This window comes from Ambystoma mexicanum, chromosome 13 (assembly GCF_040938575.1).
Source record: "Ambystoma mexicanum isolate Mex_15411 chromosome 13, UKY_AmexF1_1, whole genome shotgun sequence".
Lineage (NCBI taxonomy): Eukaryota > Metazoa > Chordata > Amphibia > Caudata > Ambystomatidae > Ambystoma > Ambystoma mexicanum.
The window spans coordinates 741,881,569-741,900,229 of record NC_090938.1 but is presented as its reverse complement, the minus strand read 5'-3'; the positions used below and the strand labels follow the sequence as shown (position 1 = coordinate 741,900,229).

General features: G+C 44.5%; 1 long non-coding RNA gene across 1 annotated transcript in view; it reads left to right on the top strand.

Moving 5' to 3' along the window:
• LOC138520677 (uncharacterized) overlaps positions 1-17,779 on the top strand; it is a 40,490-nt gene extending 22,711 nt beyond the window's left edge. Inside the window, exon 2 of the long non-coding RNA XR_011282855.1 lies at positions 16,697-17,779. This is a non-coding gene — a long non-coding RNA (uncharacterized lncRNA). The remainder of the gene's footprint in view (positions 1-16,696) is intronic.
• The last annotated feature ends 882 nt before the right edge of the window (positions 17,780-18,661 follow it).

The following is an 18,661-nucleotide window of genomic DNA, read 5'->3' as shown; positions in this document are numbered from 1 at the left end:
CAGAGTACAGTACAATAAAAGATGGTTAGACAGTAAAACAAAATGCAGATAGTAATCAATCAAGGATGTTGAAGAAGATGGGTTTTCAAGGAAGCGCGAAAGACAGTAACACTGATAGATTGAAGTGTGAGTGGAAGGGCATTTCAGTTGAGAGGAGCAAGAAGCTGAAAGGATCGGAAGTGAGACTGGGCACATGGAAGATGAGGAAGCACAAGTCTAAAGAGAGAGGAAGACCGAAGAGAATGGGTCGTGGTATACAAAGATAAAAGCACAGAGAGGTAGTTGGGCGCAAGTCCATAGAGGTATTTAAAGACAAGGCAAAGAAAGTGAAATTTGACTTGAGAATAGAAAGAAAGCCAACCAAGTGTGGCAAGAGAAGCAGAAATAGAGTCTTGATAGGAAAGAAGACAACGTGAACAAACAGAAGAGTTAAATACTGACTTTAGTGGGGCAAGACGAGAGCTTGGAAGACCAAAGAGAGTAGAAGAACAGTAAGAGTCTAGAGAAGATCAGTGAGGAAATTAGAAGTTTAGATGCCTGGAAAGTGAGGAAGGGGCGAGCTTTACGGATATTATGAAGGTGAAAACGAAATGAATGGAAGCGAGAGAAATGTGGTGAGAGAAGGAAAGATTGAAATCAAAGTGGAGACCAAGATTACGAGCAGTAGTAGAGATTGGAAAATTAGAGGGAGGGAAGGATATGAACAGAGGTTGAGGATGGGGGGGAGTTTTGGCAGGGAAGAACAGACGGTAAGACAGGCTGTGAGGGTGCAGTGAATTTCAGGAGTAAAGGATGAGAAAGATTGAAAGAGCTGAGTATCATCCGCAAAGAAGTGATGGGAGAGACCAAAGGAGGAGATAATAGCCGCGAGTTGTGAAGTGTACAATTAGAAGAGGAAAGGGCCTAGGACTGACCCTTGGTGTACCCCATGGTCAAGAGGGAAAGATGTAGAGGTTTTGCCTGCCCATACAGAGAAGGTCTGATTAGAGAGAGAAGAGCTAAACCAAGATAGAACAGAACCCTTAAAACCAAAGGAAGAAAGTGAAGCCAGAAGCAAGGAGTGACCCACGGTGTCAAATGCAGCAGATAAATCAAGAAGAATGAGAAAGGAAGAGTGTTTAGAATATGGAGCTGTGAGAAGGGAATTGAGAACAGAAATCAGAGCAGTTTCGGTAGAGTGGAGAGGATGAAAGCCAGATTGAAATCTAGGAAGATGTGAGAGATTAGCGACAAAAGATAAGATCTGAGAATAAACAAGACACTCAAGGAGCTTAGAGAGATAGGGTAAAAGAGAGAGAGGGTGGAAATTGAGACAATCTGGGGATTAGCTGTGGGTTTTTTAAAGAAAGAGACAAGATAGGGTATTAGAAGAGGATAGACCCTAGGTATGAGAACAGAGGGAATTGGATCAGCGGGAGTAGCAGTAGGGTGGGCTTTATTAATTAAGAGAAGAACATCAGTGTTGGCGATAGGAGCAAAGTGAGAGATAGAGGCAGAAGGGATAGAAAAAGAGGGAGGTGGCGAGCCTAAAGGAAGGGAAGCTTCAATGGTTTGATGAAGAGAGACACTTCGATGAGAAGAAGTGGGCCGAGTCAAGAGCGGACACAGTGGAGTTATGAGAGTGGTCAGGTGTAGGAGGAGAGAGAAGGCGTGCAAGGGTTTGAAAAAAACGCCTAGGGTGGGCAGATTGAGTGTGAAGAAGATCAGAAAAGTATACCTGCTAAGCAGAGAGTATCAGTCGTCATAAAGTGTGTAATAGGAGAAGTAAGAGTAATGATCAGGTCCAGATTTGGATTTGAGCCACTGCCTTTCGAGTCGGTGGAGAAAGCGTTGCATAGCGCGAAGGTGAGGGGAAAGCCAAGGATGAGAGGGTTTCCGAGTAGAATGCAAAGCAGATGAAGGATAGAGTTGATCTAGGGAGAGAGATAGAGATGAGGAAATGGTAGAAGCTGCCTCATCAGCATTGAGAGTAGAAAAAGATGAGAGAGAAGGAAGTCTAGCAGAACAGTTGTCAAAGAAAAGTGTAGAGTTAAAGCTGCGTAGGTCACACAGAATTTTGTTTTGTGAAGAGAGAAGCAGGGAGCACTGGGGAATGGAGGAGAGGACTGATACTGAAAGTAGCTAGTGGAAAGATCAAAGAGGAAACGGGAACAGCAGCTTCCCAAGTGCCAGTCCCCCTCCGAAAGGCAGGCCGGCGGGATCGCTATGGAGACCACACCTGGCGACAGTGGCCCACACGGCCATAGAAACATGGAAAAACACACGCTCACTCGAGAGAAACTCAGAACCCCAAGCCATTAGACAAAACATTTATTCGAAACATGGCTACGCGGAACAGAAACGCTACTCCTACGAATCTGCCTCGATGCAGTCCTCTGCGCCCACATCTCGTTCATGCCATGACAGTCCAAAGAGACAAATGTCGAGCGAAAAACATCAGTGCATATAAAACATGGTCCACAAGTTTCCACTGCGCACTCAACAAACATTCGCCGAAACAGATGCCATATCCGACTACTGCTCACACCACCAAATGTACTTCAAAAGACAAACAGCCATTGAAACGCATGCATTCCCAGATTTCAGTGCAAGCCCGTGTGTCTCTGAAAATATCCCATTACACTGAAGACTCTTCTCCTTTATCCCCTACTTTGGGTTATAGCCCATATCATAACCCTGAGGATGCTACATTCCCTTTCAGAGAAAAATGTACTTCAGGTTCTTGGACTAGGGAAAAATTCCAACAAACTATGGACAAAGTGTCTTCCTTTGTATCCTTTATGGAAAAATACCCACTTACAGAGAAACAAATAGAATTAATGCAAGGAGAGCCTCCCTCCAAGTCCTCCAGGTTGCAGGTGGATGCCCTTTTACAGCCCCATGTTACTACCTCTGCACATGAGGAAGTCATTGACGTAGATCAAGACAATAATGACTATTATGATGATCAATATTGTGATGAGGACGATTATGCTGATGACCAATTCTTAATCCCCTCACCTCCAGATGTAGATCAGCCAGTAACTGATTCTCCTGTGCATGATCAAGTCTTGTACAATGATCTGCTCAAAAGGGCAGCAGATCACTTTAAGATACAAACACAAGATGTCCCCAAGATTTAGACTTCGTAGACGAGATACTCAAAGAGAAGTCTGCAGTAGGTCAATTTATATCTTTACTAAAGTCAATAAATAAAAGGAAACAGTCCTCGCTAGTTACACCATCTCTTACCAGGGCTGTTAACCCCAGAATTGAAAACACTTTTCGGCCTGCACCTTCTGACCCTTTGTACATCAATGGCCATCTCAAACCTGACTCCTCAGTGGTTATCGCCACCCGCAAAAGGGCAGGGACACCATTAGCTTCTGCTGAGGCACCCCCAAAAAAAGGGAGCAAAAAGCTTTACGATCTAGGGAAAAGGGTAGCCACGTCAGCCGCATGCCATGTGTGAATTGCTAACAGCACAACCCTGCTCTCCAGTTACAATAGATCCCTTTGGGATAAAGTACAAACTCAACTAGATTATTTCCCAGACCCTATTCGTACAGAAATTCTAAAAACTGTCACTGAGAGCAGACTGGTTGCAAATAATATTCTACTCAGTTGGGTCTACAACCACATTTTAGCTCACTGCACTCTTCACAGAGGAGAAATGACCATTTGCATATCTGTCTGGTCCCACCCACAAGGGTAGAGCACAATCTGGGGAGCGTTGAACATATACGAACAGTATGAGATGCCTACAAGGTGGTCATACGGGGAGTAGCCATAGCCGCAGCAGGCGGAGTCCAAAAAGACCTGGAAAATTAAATATCAGGAGTAGAAGTAGAGATTAAAAAACTAGAGAGAACAGAATCAATATAGGAGAACAAAGAAGGTGCCCTCATAGCACTGAGACAAAAATGCATACAACAATGGCAGAAACTGGGCAACTTTAGCTTTGCGAAATATACAGAAAAGATACATGGACAGGGTGACAAACCAGGCCGTCTTCTGGCCTGGTTGGTCCGGAACTCCGATACCAGGGAAGAAGTTGTGGAAATCGCAGATGAATGTGGGCAGATGAATGCGGGCACATGTGGCGATCACAAGCAGAAATCAACCGCACCTTTAGAGACTTCTATAGCAAGCTATTTTTTTAATTTATTTTTTATTTATTTGTTTTGGTAGCAAAAATTAATTTACACCTTGACAAATAATACATAACACATATAAATCATGTAAAACTCATAAAAACAGCCAAAGGTGATCAATACTTGAATACTAAAAGATAATAAAAACACTTGAGCATATTTCCAATATATCATCAAAAATCACAAGTGGAAGTCTACGACAACAGATAGCATGCCTAACATAACATAACAATGATGGTATGGCATCGCTGCCCTCCACCAGTTTAAGCACTCCCACAAACAGTTGGCTAATACCATCAGTCATAAGAAAAACAAAATCTCAGACACCCAAAGTTTACCCACTCCAAAAGGTCCTATTGAGTGACAACAATTGCTCCTCAATTAATGTAACAAGTCTAACAGTTGCTAGTATGATGGAGTTTGAATTTCCCTGCATACATCTCAGCCATACTAGATGACATTCATACAGAGAGAAAGAAGTAAGATATGCGACCAGGCAACATTGCCTATGTTTGAGAAAGAAGTTGCAGTACATAAAGAGATGTTCCAGAGTTTCGGGCTCAGATGTGTTTAGGCAAAATCTGCATCCCTCCCATTTTGCCAAAGCCCTATAACAGTCCCAATTCCTAATACGAGCACCCGTGTGGATAAGGTCCAGGCGGAAGCGCATGTAGGACCTTCTTGCTACTTTGTCTGGGAAACATAGGATATATGGCAGCCGAGGTGCAACTGCATGCCTAAAAGTGGCATATTCGGTAAAGGAAGAGTAGCCTCAAATCTGATCAGAATTATGAGCCCAGGAATTTTTGAAAAAGCGCCTTTTGACTTTGGCAGGGGTATTTATCAAATCATCCTGCGTCATATTCAATGAGATTAAAATCGCATGTGTCATCTCTTTCACTTTGGAGATCGAAATTGGACACTTTCCAGCAAGCATTTCCTGAAAGTCCTCGTAGAGTGAGTTTGGGGGTGGAGAAATCATTTTAGAAAATGCAGTTACAGTCCGCCAAAGATATTTGTCTTCTAATGGATATAAGCCCAATTCATGTATGATTATAGCTTTGGGTAGATATCCGGGAAGCCCCAAAATCTTCTTCCAGAGTTTGCCCTGTAGGAGATTTAAGAGGGGCCCCAAGTTCAGAAGGCACATGTCGACTGCATATAGAAGGATGGGCTCTATTTTCATAGTATAGTATTGTATGAGAGGCAGGAGGGAATAATGACAATATTTGGTAAAAATGATTCTCATTTGGGCCAGGAGTGGGTTAAACTTTGCGTTCAACACTGTACGCCACTTGCTAGCAGACGTCCCATTCGATAAGTGATAGCCCAAATACTTAATCTCTTCTTTTCTCAAAATCGGCTGAGCATTTATTGTAAGGTTGAATCTCGGAAGCTTTTTTTTTGCGGTGAAGACCAATATATGTGATTTAGCTGAATTAATGGTCATGTTATTCAGCTTACAATATTCGCCAAACAGATTTAATTTATTTTGGAGTCCAAACGGCACTCTATCGAATATTATGATGTCATCGGCAAATGCTAGCCAATGGAGCCGCATAGAACCCAGTATAGCCGGGAAAGAGTTAGAACCCTGCCAAATCTTGTCGATATCGGCAAGGTAAAGATTGAATAGGACTGCAGCCAAATTGCAGCCCTGTTTAACACCTATGTACGTAGGTATGTTGTCAGTCAATATCCCTTCCGCATTAATATGGACCCGTTAGGATGTATTCTGGTGTAATGCTGCAATTAACGCTACTAGTGGAGATGGTATACCATAAGCCAGCATCTTTTGCCATAGCCGAGTGCGAAGTACATTGTCAAATGCAGCCGAAAGGTCCAAAGCCGCCATATATATGGTGCCGCTGGACTTAGAATGTGCATTCCGAAGGAGATGGGCTAAAATAGAGGCATTTAGTTGGGTGCCCATTGCTCTCCGAAAACCAACCTGGGCTTTTGACAGAATTTTTAGGTCGTGTATATAGACTTCCAATTCTGACCGGATCAATCGTGCAAAAATTTTCCCAGCTGTATCTATAAGGGCAATCGGCCTAAAATTTAAAGGGTTGTTTAGCGCACCCTTTTTATGTATTGGAATAATTATGGCGGTCAGCCATGATGTCGGAATTTTGCCAGTTTTGTAGATCAGCTGGTAGCAAGGAAGGAGATAACCGGCCCAGAAATGAGGATCGTCTTTTAGAACACAAGGGGGGAGCCCATCTGGACCAGCTGCTTTTGAAAACTTCAATTGGGAGATTGCCCATATAATAACTTTTATGTCCCAGGGGCAGACTCGCGGAAAGGGCAAATACATATTTCTACTTTCTTTTTTGGAATGCATAGTTGGCAAAGCATATTTTTGGGAAAAAAACTTCTCCCATTCAGTTCCCGAGATGGTCGCCACAGAGCGGGTATCCACCTTACCTGACGGGTTTCTTAAAGTGGCCCATATCTCTCGAGTTTTTTTTTTTGCAGAGCAGGCTAATCATACGTTGATTGGCGAAGGTGTAGGCAGCCTGGCGGAGATGCTTTATTTGGTGCTTAAAACTCCTAATGATGTAGTTTTTTTCACGATGATAGATAAGAGGGCTGAGTGACTTTTTTCTTATGTTAGCCAGTTCGCGATTTTTTTGCTTTTTTAAGATTGCTATCTGATTCAAGTTTGGATGGGCATCCAAGAAGATATCTTTACCCAAAGTGTCCTTCACTAAGGATAATAAATGTGTCTGAATCATATTGATGTTTCTTTCGTTAATTTTTTCAATATTCCCCAGCGATATGAGGTCATCTTGGCATAATATGAGATCTCTATTCACCAGGAACACCAGTTTCCTACACACGGCAGGATTCCAGTTGACAGAGATGGTGTTTCTGTCGGGAGCCGCCAAACAGACAGGAGGTGAAGGCATATAGACATCACACCCCATATGGAGTTCAGAGCACAGCATATGGTGGTCGCTCAGACCCAGATCTAAAATTGAGACTGGTTCAAGCAACCCAGAACACACTTTGGATGCCAGGACATAATCAATGAGGGATGAGGCATTGCCCCGTGACCATGAAATATGTAGAGAGTGAGGTGCCAAATGAATCGGGTAAATGCCCCATTTTTCAAAGAAACTTAACAATTGGTACCCTCTATGAGAAGCTTGTTGAGCATAAGAGGAGGAAGAAGTAGAAGAGCATAGTATATTAGAAAACTGGAGGTATGAGTTTAAATCACCTCCGATCACAATTTCATGATTGGGGCACGAGACTGAAGCATGTCCCAAAATCCTGTCAAGATCCTCCAAGAGAAAAGTGAGGGAGACTGACTTAGGATTCCAATACAACGACATTAAAAGCAAGGGCAAGGCCTTGGCGTGTTCAAACGACAGCTCCACTAGGATGCATGATGTCGAAGTATCCAGAATAGAAGCCACTGTTTTTAGACCATTTTTAATAAGAATAGCAGTACCCCCGGAAGGACGGCCTGCAAGTATGCGGCTAGCTGGAATAGAAAAACTGGAATACCCGTCGAGAGAAATCTCATTTAGGCTCATTGTTTCCTGAAGGAATAGGATGTCGGGTTTCTTGTCAGGGATAACCCGCTTATGCCATCCAACCAGGTTGCCCAGGCCACAACAATTCCAGGATGAAATAGTCAGACTGGCCAGTTATGAACCTGGAGTGGGCCCCTTAATGGCTGCAGCTGTTTTTATCAGGGGTTCCAGCCAAGCCAGCCCACTCAGTACTTGGGTTAATGATGCTAATTGGAGTGATAATTGAGTAACCTGAGAGTCGGACGATTCTATACCTAGCCCCACTGGACATACTGGCAAAGTGGGAGGTACCCAGTCAAGAAAAGCCCATGCACTATCCATATCCGGAAATAGGCATGGTGTAAGACCAATGGAGTGAAAGTCCTCAGCAAACTCCAACAGCATTTTAGTTATAATCTGCGATTGGACTCTGCAGAGGGCTCTATGGTTGTTGTGGGTTGCCAATTTGACCCAGTCGAGGTCCTTAGATGAAAGATTCCTAAGAGCTGGAATTTGAAAAAACGAATTCATCAAAAATGACCTGTTTATACGAGCCGGGCCATTTGTCTCTAGATTACTAGTCCAACCAAGGATTAGTTTCATGTCCTTTGGTGTGTGCGTGAGGGACAAGGCGTCAGGAAAAGATTTTCCTACCGCTGTATGCGGGAGGTGCATAACCTCCACATTAGGAGGCCGTGCCGGAGACGCCAAAATCACAGGCGCTTCTGGAAGGAGAGGAGGACAAGCGCGATCTTCACTTACAGCAACAGGAGGTGCTAAAGGAATAGCAGCTACATCCTTACCAACCAAAGACCCTTCCAACTGTACGGGAGCACTGCTTGGGCTCACAGCAGGTGTCACTGTCGCCTCAGCTGGAATCGTAGTGCTCGCCTTACTAGGTTGGATGTTGGGAAAGAAGGAGTTCCTTGAGGGCCACGAGGGGCGATCTGAGTATTGCCATTTTTCAAAGCTGCAATCTGTAGATGTTTCCTGCTTTCCTCATCAAGATCACATAAGGCTAAACCAAGGTCGTCATGGCTAGCCCCAATACCCAAATTTACTTTAGATTCAGAGATCAAGTGGGCACAAACCGGAGATGGTGTTTTAAAGATAGCTTTCTTTTGACTAGCCTTAGTAAGGTTTAGGCGTTTTTGAGCTCTAAGGAAGGACTTCCTCGCTTTACGCGAGACAAAGTGTCTTCCTTCATGCACCACAGGTCCTTCCTCCAAGTCCGAACATAAATCTGCCACCGTCGATACAGGACTAGGCGGGGCCTCGATAATGTCAGTCAGGGCGGAGGGACTGTCCGGAGGAGCAGCAAAACCTTGAATACCATCGGATCCCTCTCTTGAGGAGTCTATTGGGTCCAAATGATGTTGGGTTACAGCTAGTTTATAAAGAAGCTGCTCTACCTGTAATAGACGTTCATGCTGGAGTTTGAGAACCTCCACCAAGTCTATGACCTCCGAGTTTGCATGCTCCAACATAACCGGGTTAACCCCTTTCACAACCTGGGAGCAAGAAGTCTGTGGGGAAACTATGGAACACATTCCCGGATCAGTCTGGGAACCTTGATTGGAAGTCGAAATAGAAGTAGGGATCTGAGGTGCTCTAGCTGGGATATTCTCCAGCATTTTTTCAAATTGGGCCAGATAGAAGGATCTGGAATGTTCTTCAGCTAGAATAAAGCCTTCCAGTCTGGCCATCTTGTCTTTCATAAGAGATAATGAAGACTGCATCTCCCTTATGGAGCAATGTGTCAGCTCATGCCCCTTGTCCAGCAAGTTGAGAATATGTGAAATTACTGGAAAGTTGAAGGGTTCATTGAGCTGAGAATGTGAGCAGAAGTCCTCTGGGGTAGAGGCCGATCTAACTTCTCCCTTTAGAGCTGCAAGGTCTGCATCTTCATTCACCAAGGAAAAGGGGACCACACCTCCTACAGAGAAAGGCCCTACCGACATCTTGTCGCCAGTCTGAATGTTATCATAGAGAGAGGCGGATCCCCCTTCCAAAACCCTATTGTGGGAGGTCGACGGGAGAGTCCCGTGGCCGCCATCTTTTTCACTGTTGGTTTCTGAGGGGAGGTGAAAGTGAACTTGTTCACGAAAGGGAAACGCAGACGACGCAGGAGACGAAGGTCCCAAAGAGAGCCGCACTCTTTTGCTTAATTCGCTGACAATGGTAGGTGCCAAGATAGACGTGTCAGCGAGACAAGGAAGGCCTCGAAGGCCTTGTATAGAAGAACAATCTAATTCAAGACCGTGGCTAGTCACGACACCCTCATCTCCGACATAGTCATTGGCTTCTTGGACTGAGAAGGTTGACACAGCCAAGGATGGGGGCGGTCCATGAGGAGATAAGGGGATGACCAATGATGGTACAGCCGATATGACAGTCTCAATACACCCCACCTGGCCCAGCCCAACCCCCCTCTCTATTAAGAGGCTAGACATAGGTAATGAAGGTGCAGATGCTGCCGGAAACAGAGGAAGAGGAGTAAATTGGGTGTTAATAACAGACTCTTTAGCGGGTTCTAGCGGAGAGGAGCCGGTTTTACAGCCACTTCTTAAAGTCGGGCTCATACTCAGCAGCTGTACACACCCCACAACCAAACAGTAAAACCCACCCCTTTTTGTCCAGGGAGAAGGGTAGTGCCAAACAACAAAGTGCCAGGTACTGTAATAACACAAGCCCACACTTCAAGAAATATCCTCTGTGAATTCACTAGGAGATTTACCAAAAGGTAAACATAGCCTCTAAACACATAAAAGTAACATATTAGAATTATGCCAGAGTAGTTACACATATGACTCGTCTTGGACACAATGAAGAAGGCGCCCCACTCAGGGAACCTCCCCAGGGACTGGCTCCCCCCGGTTCTCAAATTGGTAGACCACAGTAACGAAGTTTGCAGCTAGAGTATCAAATGGATTGCACTGTGATTGTGAAAAAAGAATAGCAGAGCACTCGCCACACTAGGCCATGCAGGACACTACAGGAAGCCTGAAAGCCGCCTCCGCTCTCCGCGCTCCCCGCGAACAGCCAACAGTACTTAGATTGTACTTGGCAGGTGCGCGGCGCGGGTGCGCGAGGAGGCTGAGTTTTAAAGAGGCTTCCTGGGCGTCACACGGCACAAGGGGGCGGGGCCTCCTCTGAAGGGAAACCTAGGGGGGAGGAACACAAAGGGAAGAACGTTAAGCCACACCTCCAGGGCAACGCTAGGAAAATACACAATTAGAACAGTAAGGCAGCAAAAGATAGTGTGACGAGAAAGGTTCCCTGCCCAGGGAACAAGTCAAGTGAGAGAAGGCAAGTCAGTGGGCAGGGACAAGTCAAGTAATAGGAAACAGTCACCTCCTTTCCTCAATCGAGGGCCAGGCAAACTGTGTGTTACACAGTGAGACGTCCTCCTGGCTTTCAGGGACTCCAAGCCGTACACACGGCAACCGGAGGCAGAAGCGCGGTGCAGCGCGAAACAAAGACGGCGCTGTGAAAAAAAGATCCAAAGGACAGGGCAGTCCAGTCCAAGTCCACAGCCAACAGTACTTAGATTGTAAGCTAATATTGCAAGCTATATGAAGATAGTACACAACCTAGAGAAACTGAAATAAATGAAACCCTAGTAGACATAGGACTGCCCACATTAACCATAGAACAATGGGAAATGTTAGCTGGCCCCCCTCACCTTAGAGGAGATACAAGGAGTCATCACCTCACTACCCACGGGGAAAACACCAGGTTGCGACGGCCTTCCAGACTAATTTTATAAAGATTATACAGACCTACTAGCCCCACAATTACAGTGGGTCCTGGGAGAGGCATACGAAGCAGGCACCCTACCAGACACAATGGAAAAGGCCCTGATGCTCCCCATCCTAAAACCAGGCAAAGACCGTAGATTTTGCGAATACGATCGGCCAATTGCATTAATGAACTAAGACGCCAAGATCCTTAAGCGGTATTGGCAGAACGGCTCAAAAGAGTAATCACCACACTGGTCCACCCAGACCAGACAGGGTACTTCCCGGGTAGAGCCACAAGGGCAAACCTGAGGCGACTTCAGGCAATTATAGATAGGACACATTCTAGACCAGAAGGCTGTGCAGTAGCGGCACTAGATGCCATTAAGGCATTTGATTCCGTGCGATGGCAATGGCTGTTCGCTGTTTTAGAACATTATGCGATAGGACAGGGATTCATGAAATGGATATGCATGCTCTACACAAAACCATATACGAGAGTCCGCACAGGCAGATATATATCAGACACACTCCCGATTCTGCACTAAACGGGGCTGCCCATTGTCGCCCCTATTGTGCATCTTAGTGCTGGAACCCCTGGTGATTTATATAAGAGAATCATTCGCAGATACAGGACTACAAATAGATGAGACCACACACACCATATCCTTCTATGCAGACGATATACTATTGTATATAAAACACCCAGAAGACAACTTAGAGACGTACCTAGAAGTTCTGAACAACTTTGCACAACTATCAGGAATTTTCATAAGTAACAGTAAATCCTGTTTGTTCCCCCTAGCAGGTTGGGCAGGCAGACAAGACCAACTTCCTAGCCTCGCTCACCAATGTAAACCACACACGTTTTGCTACCTAAGCATAAATATATGCCATGACATGGAAAACACCCACATTACCAACATACAGAGAGCAAAAAAAGGCATACAAGCATCCATAAAATTCTTGGGGAAAACTCCCCCTGTCAGTAATGGGACGGATCTCGCTGGTAAAAATGATAGCCCTTCCCAGATTACTATATCACTTTATAAATGTACCGTACCAATTTCCAAAAACATTTTTCAGAGACCTAAACTCAACACTGAGTAGCTTCATATGGGGAAAAGGCCGGAAACGAGTAGCCATGGAAGTGCCATGCAGAGACTACACAGAGGGCGGAGTGCGCCTTCCACATTTTGAACTATACTATTTAGCGGGCCAACTCCAACATGTAGAAAACTGGCTGACAGATAGGGAAACAAAAGCACATGCCCTGCTGAGTGCCACTGTGACTCCATACCTCCTCAAGGAAACGTGCTGGCTAGAGGAAAACAGACTAGCACATCCTCCGACATTCCTACGGCTAGGACAGCAGATATGGAACAGAGCTAAGAAAATGCTGAAAGTGGATGAACCAAAAAAGTCAGACCACACCTCCAACATCAGGAGGGAGACCCATTGGCTACCCATCAAAGCTAGAATCATCTTCAAATCACTGTGTGTTACCCATAAATGTCTCGCCAAGAAAGCACCCATATATATCAATAACGCAATAGAACGCAATAGCCAAAAAAAAATCTAACAGAACACTTAGATCTAACAAAAATTCTCTCCTCGTGGTCCCGCGCTACAAATGTTCCAGCGCAGGGGGAAAAAGCTTCCCAGTCATATCCCCAAAACACTGGAACACACTCCCCATAAACATAAAAAATGAAGCCTCTTTCCAGTGTTTCAAAAAGTTACTAAAAACTTGGCTATTTAACCAATTCTAGCCAGCTGCTACCTAGTTAATACCAGTCGGTAACCCTCCTCCCTATATAGACACCAAGGAAATGATGACTTGTACCCCGAACATGCAAATTTGTAAATGTGTGATGTAACGACAACTAATGCGTCCAAAATATGTATTTTTTTGTATAATTGTTTTGCAAATGAATGTACTATGAATGCTACCCAATTATAATCAAGATGTCTCTAATTACGCCCTGCAAACCGAGAACCCGGTGCTAACCTACTATACGATGTAACTGAAGGAGGACATATGGTATCTAGGTTATATCAGACACTTCTGGAAGAAATACCCAAAGACCTACCCAAAGGCAAACAGACTTTGGAAACCGAAATAGGAAGAGAAATCAGAGATAAGGAATGGACCAAGGCGAACTTATATCCCAAAAAGATATCCAGAAATGCCAAACTAGAACAGCTACAATTATATATGCTCCACAGAGCATACTTGACCCGAAAAGAATATCACACTTCCCCGGAGCGGGCATACAGAGTTGCCCGAAATGCGCGGAGGAAAAGCTGACATGGGACATATGTTCTGGTTCTGCCCAGTGATCCAAAAGTACTGGCAAGAAATAGAACGACGACTCTGGAAAAATGGAATAAAGGGCCAAGACTGGACAATCAAAGCTTGCCTCTTAGGGTTATGCAAATACCCAAACAAAACCGAGCAAAAGATGATAGACCTAGCGTGGGCATTAGCTAAATGGCGAATAGCAATGAAGTGGAAAGCCAAAGAAGGCCCGAATGTAGAAATGTGGTGGAAAGATCTGAAAAGGTGGACAACAGCGGAAACTGCAGTATGGTATGAAGCGCTAGTAAAAGGGGGGAGAGAAAGCTCTGCAGACATCACAAAGTGGAATGTGCTAGTGCAAGAACTATACACCTCGCCAGACGACAAACCCCCCTGAATGTATCCTCCGACAAGAAGACAAACACAAACATACCAAGAGACACAAAGCACCTAATAACCCACAGCACGTATCATCCTAGAAGATAACTTGACTTAGATCATTTGCAACTCCAAGAAATAAGACCCTGTGATGCAGTTACTGTTCATAGATTGGGTTAGGGAGGGTTCTACTGGGAGTGTGGGAATGTGAATCTAACAGACATTGAACAGCTTAACAATGATTGAATATGCTTAACTGTACCTGTAAAACTTTATTAAGTTAGAAAATAAATAAAATGCACCCTAGGTTTCACCTAAATTCATTTCAAAGTTCCATGTCAATCAGGACATCGATTTACCAGCTTTCTTCCAAAATCCATCAAGCTCGGCTGAGAAGAAACTCCATACACGAGATGTAAGGAGGGCGGTCCTTTACTATGTAAAGGAAAACAGACCAACTGTTCATCTCCATAGCTCCAGGCAGGGAAGGAGAGCGCTTGTCCAAAAACGCTATCTCCAGATCGATAGTCAGATGCATACAGCTCTGCTATTCTCTATCAAATAATACACTGCTTTTGACACCAAGTGCTCACTCCACCAGGGGTACAGGAGCTACCTTAGCTTTTATCGCAAACGTCCCGCTGGACGCCATTTGCAAAGCAGCTACATGGAGCTCTTTCCACACTTTTACTCAGCACTACTGCATTGACACTCACTCTAAAGCAGATTCCCAGGTGGGACAAACATCTATTTTCCGCTGTACCTTCTCACAACCCACCACCTTCTCCAAACACTGCTCACTAATCTATGCATAGCATGTGATCTAAGCAGATTCCACAAGCCTCAGAAGGGATACATTACTCACCCTAATCGTATTTCTGATGCTTGTATCTGCTTAGATTCACATGTGCCCACCCTTCCTCCCCTTGGAGTAGAAGGTGCATAGATGTTTTCTGGGCTTATCTGATACATGATCTGCTTTACTACACCTGTACTCGCGCTACACTTCATGCAACCTCATGTCAGAAACAAAACAATCTGAGGGACCTCGACGCGTGAAACACCATGGGTACAGTAGACGTCACACTAGGGATAGTATTACTGGCACGCCCTGTCAACGTCCCTTTTCGAGTTTAGTAAACAACATGTGAATCTAAGCAGAAACAAGCATCAGATACGGTGAGTAATATATCCCATTGTATCCCATATTGTAGCAAATCAAAACCCCTATTTTCGTGTTTATACCCAGGTACTAAGGACACTCGAAGGGTTGCTTTGCTTTTTAATATAGTCTGTGTCCAGTGTCTGTGGGTGTTTAGCGGAATTTTTGTGAATCTGTTCAATGTTGGCTAAATCTAAAATCAACATCTGGACCTTTGTACCTCTGACATGGGGGGCCAGGGGTGGCAATAGTTTACCTGTAGCCTGCACAAGTGCATGCCATGCAAATCCAGCAATGACTGGCACACCTATGTGCACTTTCCCTAAAAGAAAAAACAAAGATTCACATATGGGGTACACAGTTTTGCGTAGGGTACCCTAGCAGAGGGGATAAACACTCTTAGCCTGATGTTCCTGACTATTAATCCAGCTGTTAATTTTATCCTCTTTGATTTGATGATTCATTAATTTTAGCCCATTCAATGACATTTTTTTAAAACAAATCTTAATGGCGTCCATAGTCCATCCTGCCACTACAGGTACATGTTTTGGTCCCCAAAACCATCCTCCGGTGGCTTAAAGAAAACCTATGTATATCATGTATATATTTTTTGATAGTCTGATTTTCAAGATTTCTTAATTTGGTCATAGCCATGTCTGTATTTCAACAATGTCAAAGACTATAGAATTCACCCTTGTAGCTTAAGCACAGAGTGTACACCCCATTCTCGTATGAATGTGCTCATTGCATCTCCTGGTACAAGTAGCGATATCTGCATCACTGTTCCTCATGTCAATCCACTTCCCTCTTTCTCTTTCCTTCATTCCGTCATGCGCACTTCTGTGACGCTCATGAAATTAAGCTTTCCTGTGTCCATTTCAATGTCTGAGCCCCTACACCAGAGGAGGCAAGCTCGATTCCAGATAGGCTCGAAGAAATCACATGATATTCTCAGACATCTTTTATGTCTATGTCTCAATAGACACTTAGCTGAAGTCCCTCTATCATATTATAAAGCCATGCAAATGATCATGCAGAATCGTCAGGGGTAGTAGCTTACAAGAATTCTCCACATGTTGACAGTCCTTATTCTGGATATTGGTATGTTCATCGTTCCAAAGAAGCTAGGGACGTCATCTCCGTTATCCAGGTGGCCAATGAGAAGTGATTATCGAAGTATCTTATAAAATCTTGGATGTACTGATGTTGCAGGAAATGCATGTACAATACTTTGCCTAGAATGGATTGGAACGCAATTCCATAGTGCGCATAAGCAAAGTATTAGAGCATCCACTATCGTCATTCACAAGAATCATGCATTTATATTTTTAAGGCAATGCTTTTCTTAACGTGCATAACTAGAATGGGAATATTCTAAAAGTAGTCAAGAAAGTATAAGGATGTGTTCTTTCCACTGCTTCACTAATCCTAAAATGGGTGCATTTTGTCTTTAATAGTCCTCAGCGAAGATCAAGGCCTCCATGATGAGAAAACTTTGCGTCCATGGGGACAGAGGTGGGTGTCCCATCCTGGGAGAACATGCCTTACCATTCCGCGAGAGGAGGTTCTCCATCAAAGAGAAAACCTGGCGTCCTGATCACATAGATTTCTTTTTTTTCCAAGACATTTACTTCTCACAGTTACTGGCGCGATGGTACTCGCATATTGCTCACTTATACTTGATCTCTCACAGGTTACACACTTGGGCTCAACACCAGCCTCCTCACACCTCCTGTACCACTTTCTCAGGTTTACAGGACTAGAGTATAACCCGGGCAGTGTATACAATGAATCATGTGACCATGGAAGAAAACAAGAAATAAGGCACTTCCCATGACCCTTGAGCTTCTGATGGCAAGAAATTCTCTCATTACCAACTTGCCCCCAGTGCTTTGTGCCGTTATTTTTTTATGAGAGAAAGAAAGTGTGTGTGTGTGTGTGTGTGTGTGTGTTGCTCTCTCTATGTTCTTGTCTCTCTTTACCGCACTCTCCCTATATCTGTGTTTCTCTCTGACACTGTCCCTTTGTCTCACGCTTCCTCCCTGTCTTTCCACCCCTCTCTCAGGGGCCACACTGTCTGTAGGGTGCAATGTATTTTCTCTTTCCTCTCTCACCCTCCCCTTCTGCCTTTTGAATCTGTGCACTCAATAGGAGTCTCTTTTGCTCTCTCTCAAGTATTTATTTAATTATTTATTTTAATTCTTATTACACGCCACATGCCTGTAGGCCTCACGGCGCGTAATATTCTCTCACCTTCTCCCTTTTGAGCCTGTCTCTCTCATCCGCTTCCCAAGATTACTCTTACTTGGGGTGACCAGACATCCAGGTGTTGTCTGGACTGTCCCGGAATTGGTTGTTCTGTCCCCAACCCCTTCCTGAGAGTACTTTATATTTGTAAACTCTGTCTTGGTTTTTGGGAGAGGTCAAGAGGGTCTTCAGTAGCTGCCAGCAGGCAAGAATCTCGCACATAAAATTGGTTGGAAAGTGCTCACAAGTGAAGATAGTATTTTGCGTTCCAATAAATGTTATAATTGACTTTACAGGTTGCCCTCGCATCACCAATCTTTTAGTTACCAGTTGTAGCACTGTTGAGTTGCATGCTGTAACCTGTAGGGAGTAGTGCATCCAGGATGTGCGAGGATGTGGGGGTGAAGTATGTCTCTGATAAAATGTGCATCGAATTTGGGTGGTGACGAGGTCAGCAATGTCTACTGCATTTAGTACTACAGAATGAGCATTGATGAGCATGAGGTTGCATGTGTGTTTTGAAGGTGGCATGTGGGTGGTAAGAGGGATCTGGTTGAGGTTCTGTGAGTTGGGCGTGCATGGGAGCAGGGTGTGGAGTGACTGTTTTCATGTTAGGGTTGGATGGTAAGGTCTGAGTGAGACGTGATGCACCTGCTGCTTGTTGACCTGGGAATGCATAGAGCAGGGATGATGCCCTCCCTTTGCTGGCCCTAACAGAACCCCAAAAGGGAACATGGGTTGCCCAGAGGGTTTGGGGAATAAGCATCAGAGGCAGAGGACAAGGTGTTGGACAGGATCCCCAGAGTAGCGGATTTGTGAGCCTCACAGCCTGTAATTATTATAAGCAGGAGGATCACTGGAAATATGAGTGCTCTAACAGGTCCCAAAGGAACTTTCCACACCCTACTCTTAAATCCACCCAATTCCCTAACCGGGATGTGCCCTGAATTTACCCCGAACAAGGTATGGCCTGCGGCCCCAGATGAAGATCAGAACCTGGACAGCCCGAGAGGAAACCTCATCATGAATCCATTGACACCTGTAGATCAGGAAAGTCCCTATGTAAAGTGTAGAATTGAAGGGCAAACCATTTCATGTGTGGTAGATACGGGATAGTAAGTCTGCCTTATGATCCAATTGTTTTCCAGTTGTCCCTCTGTCATCTACTATGATTA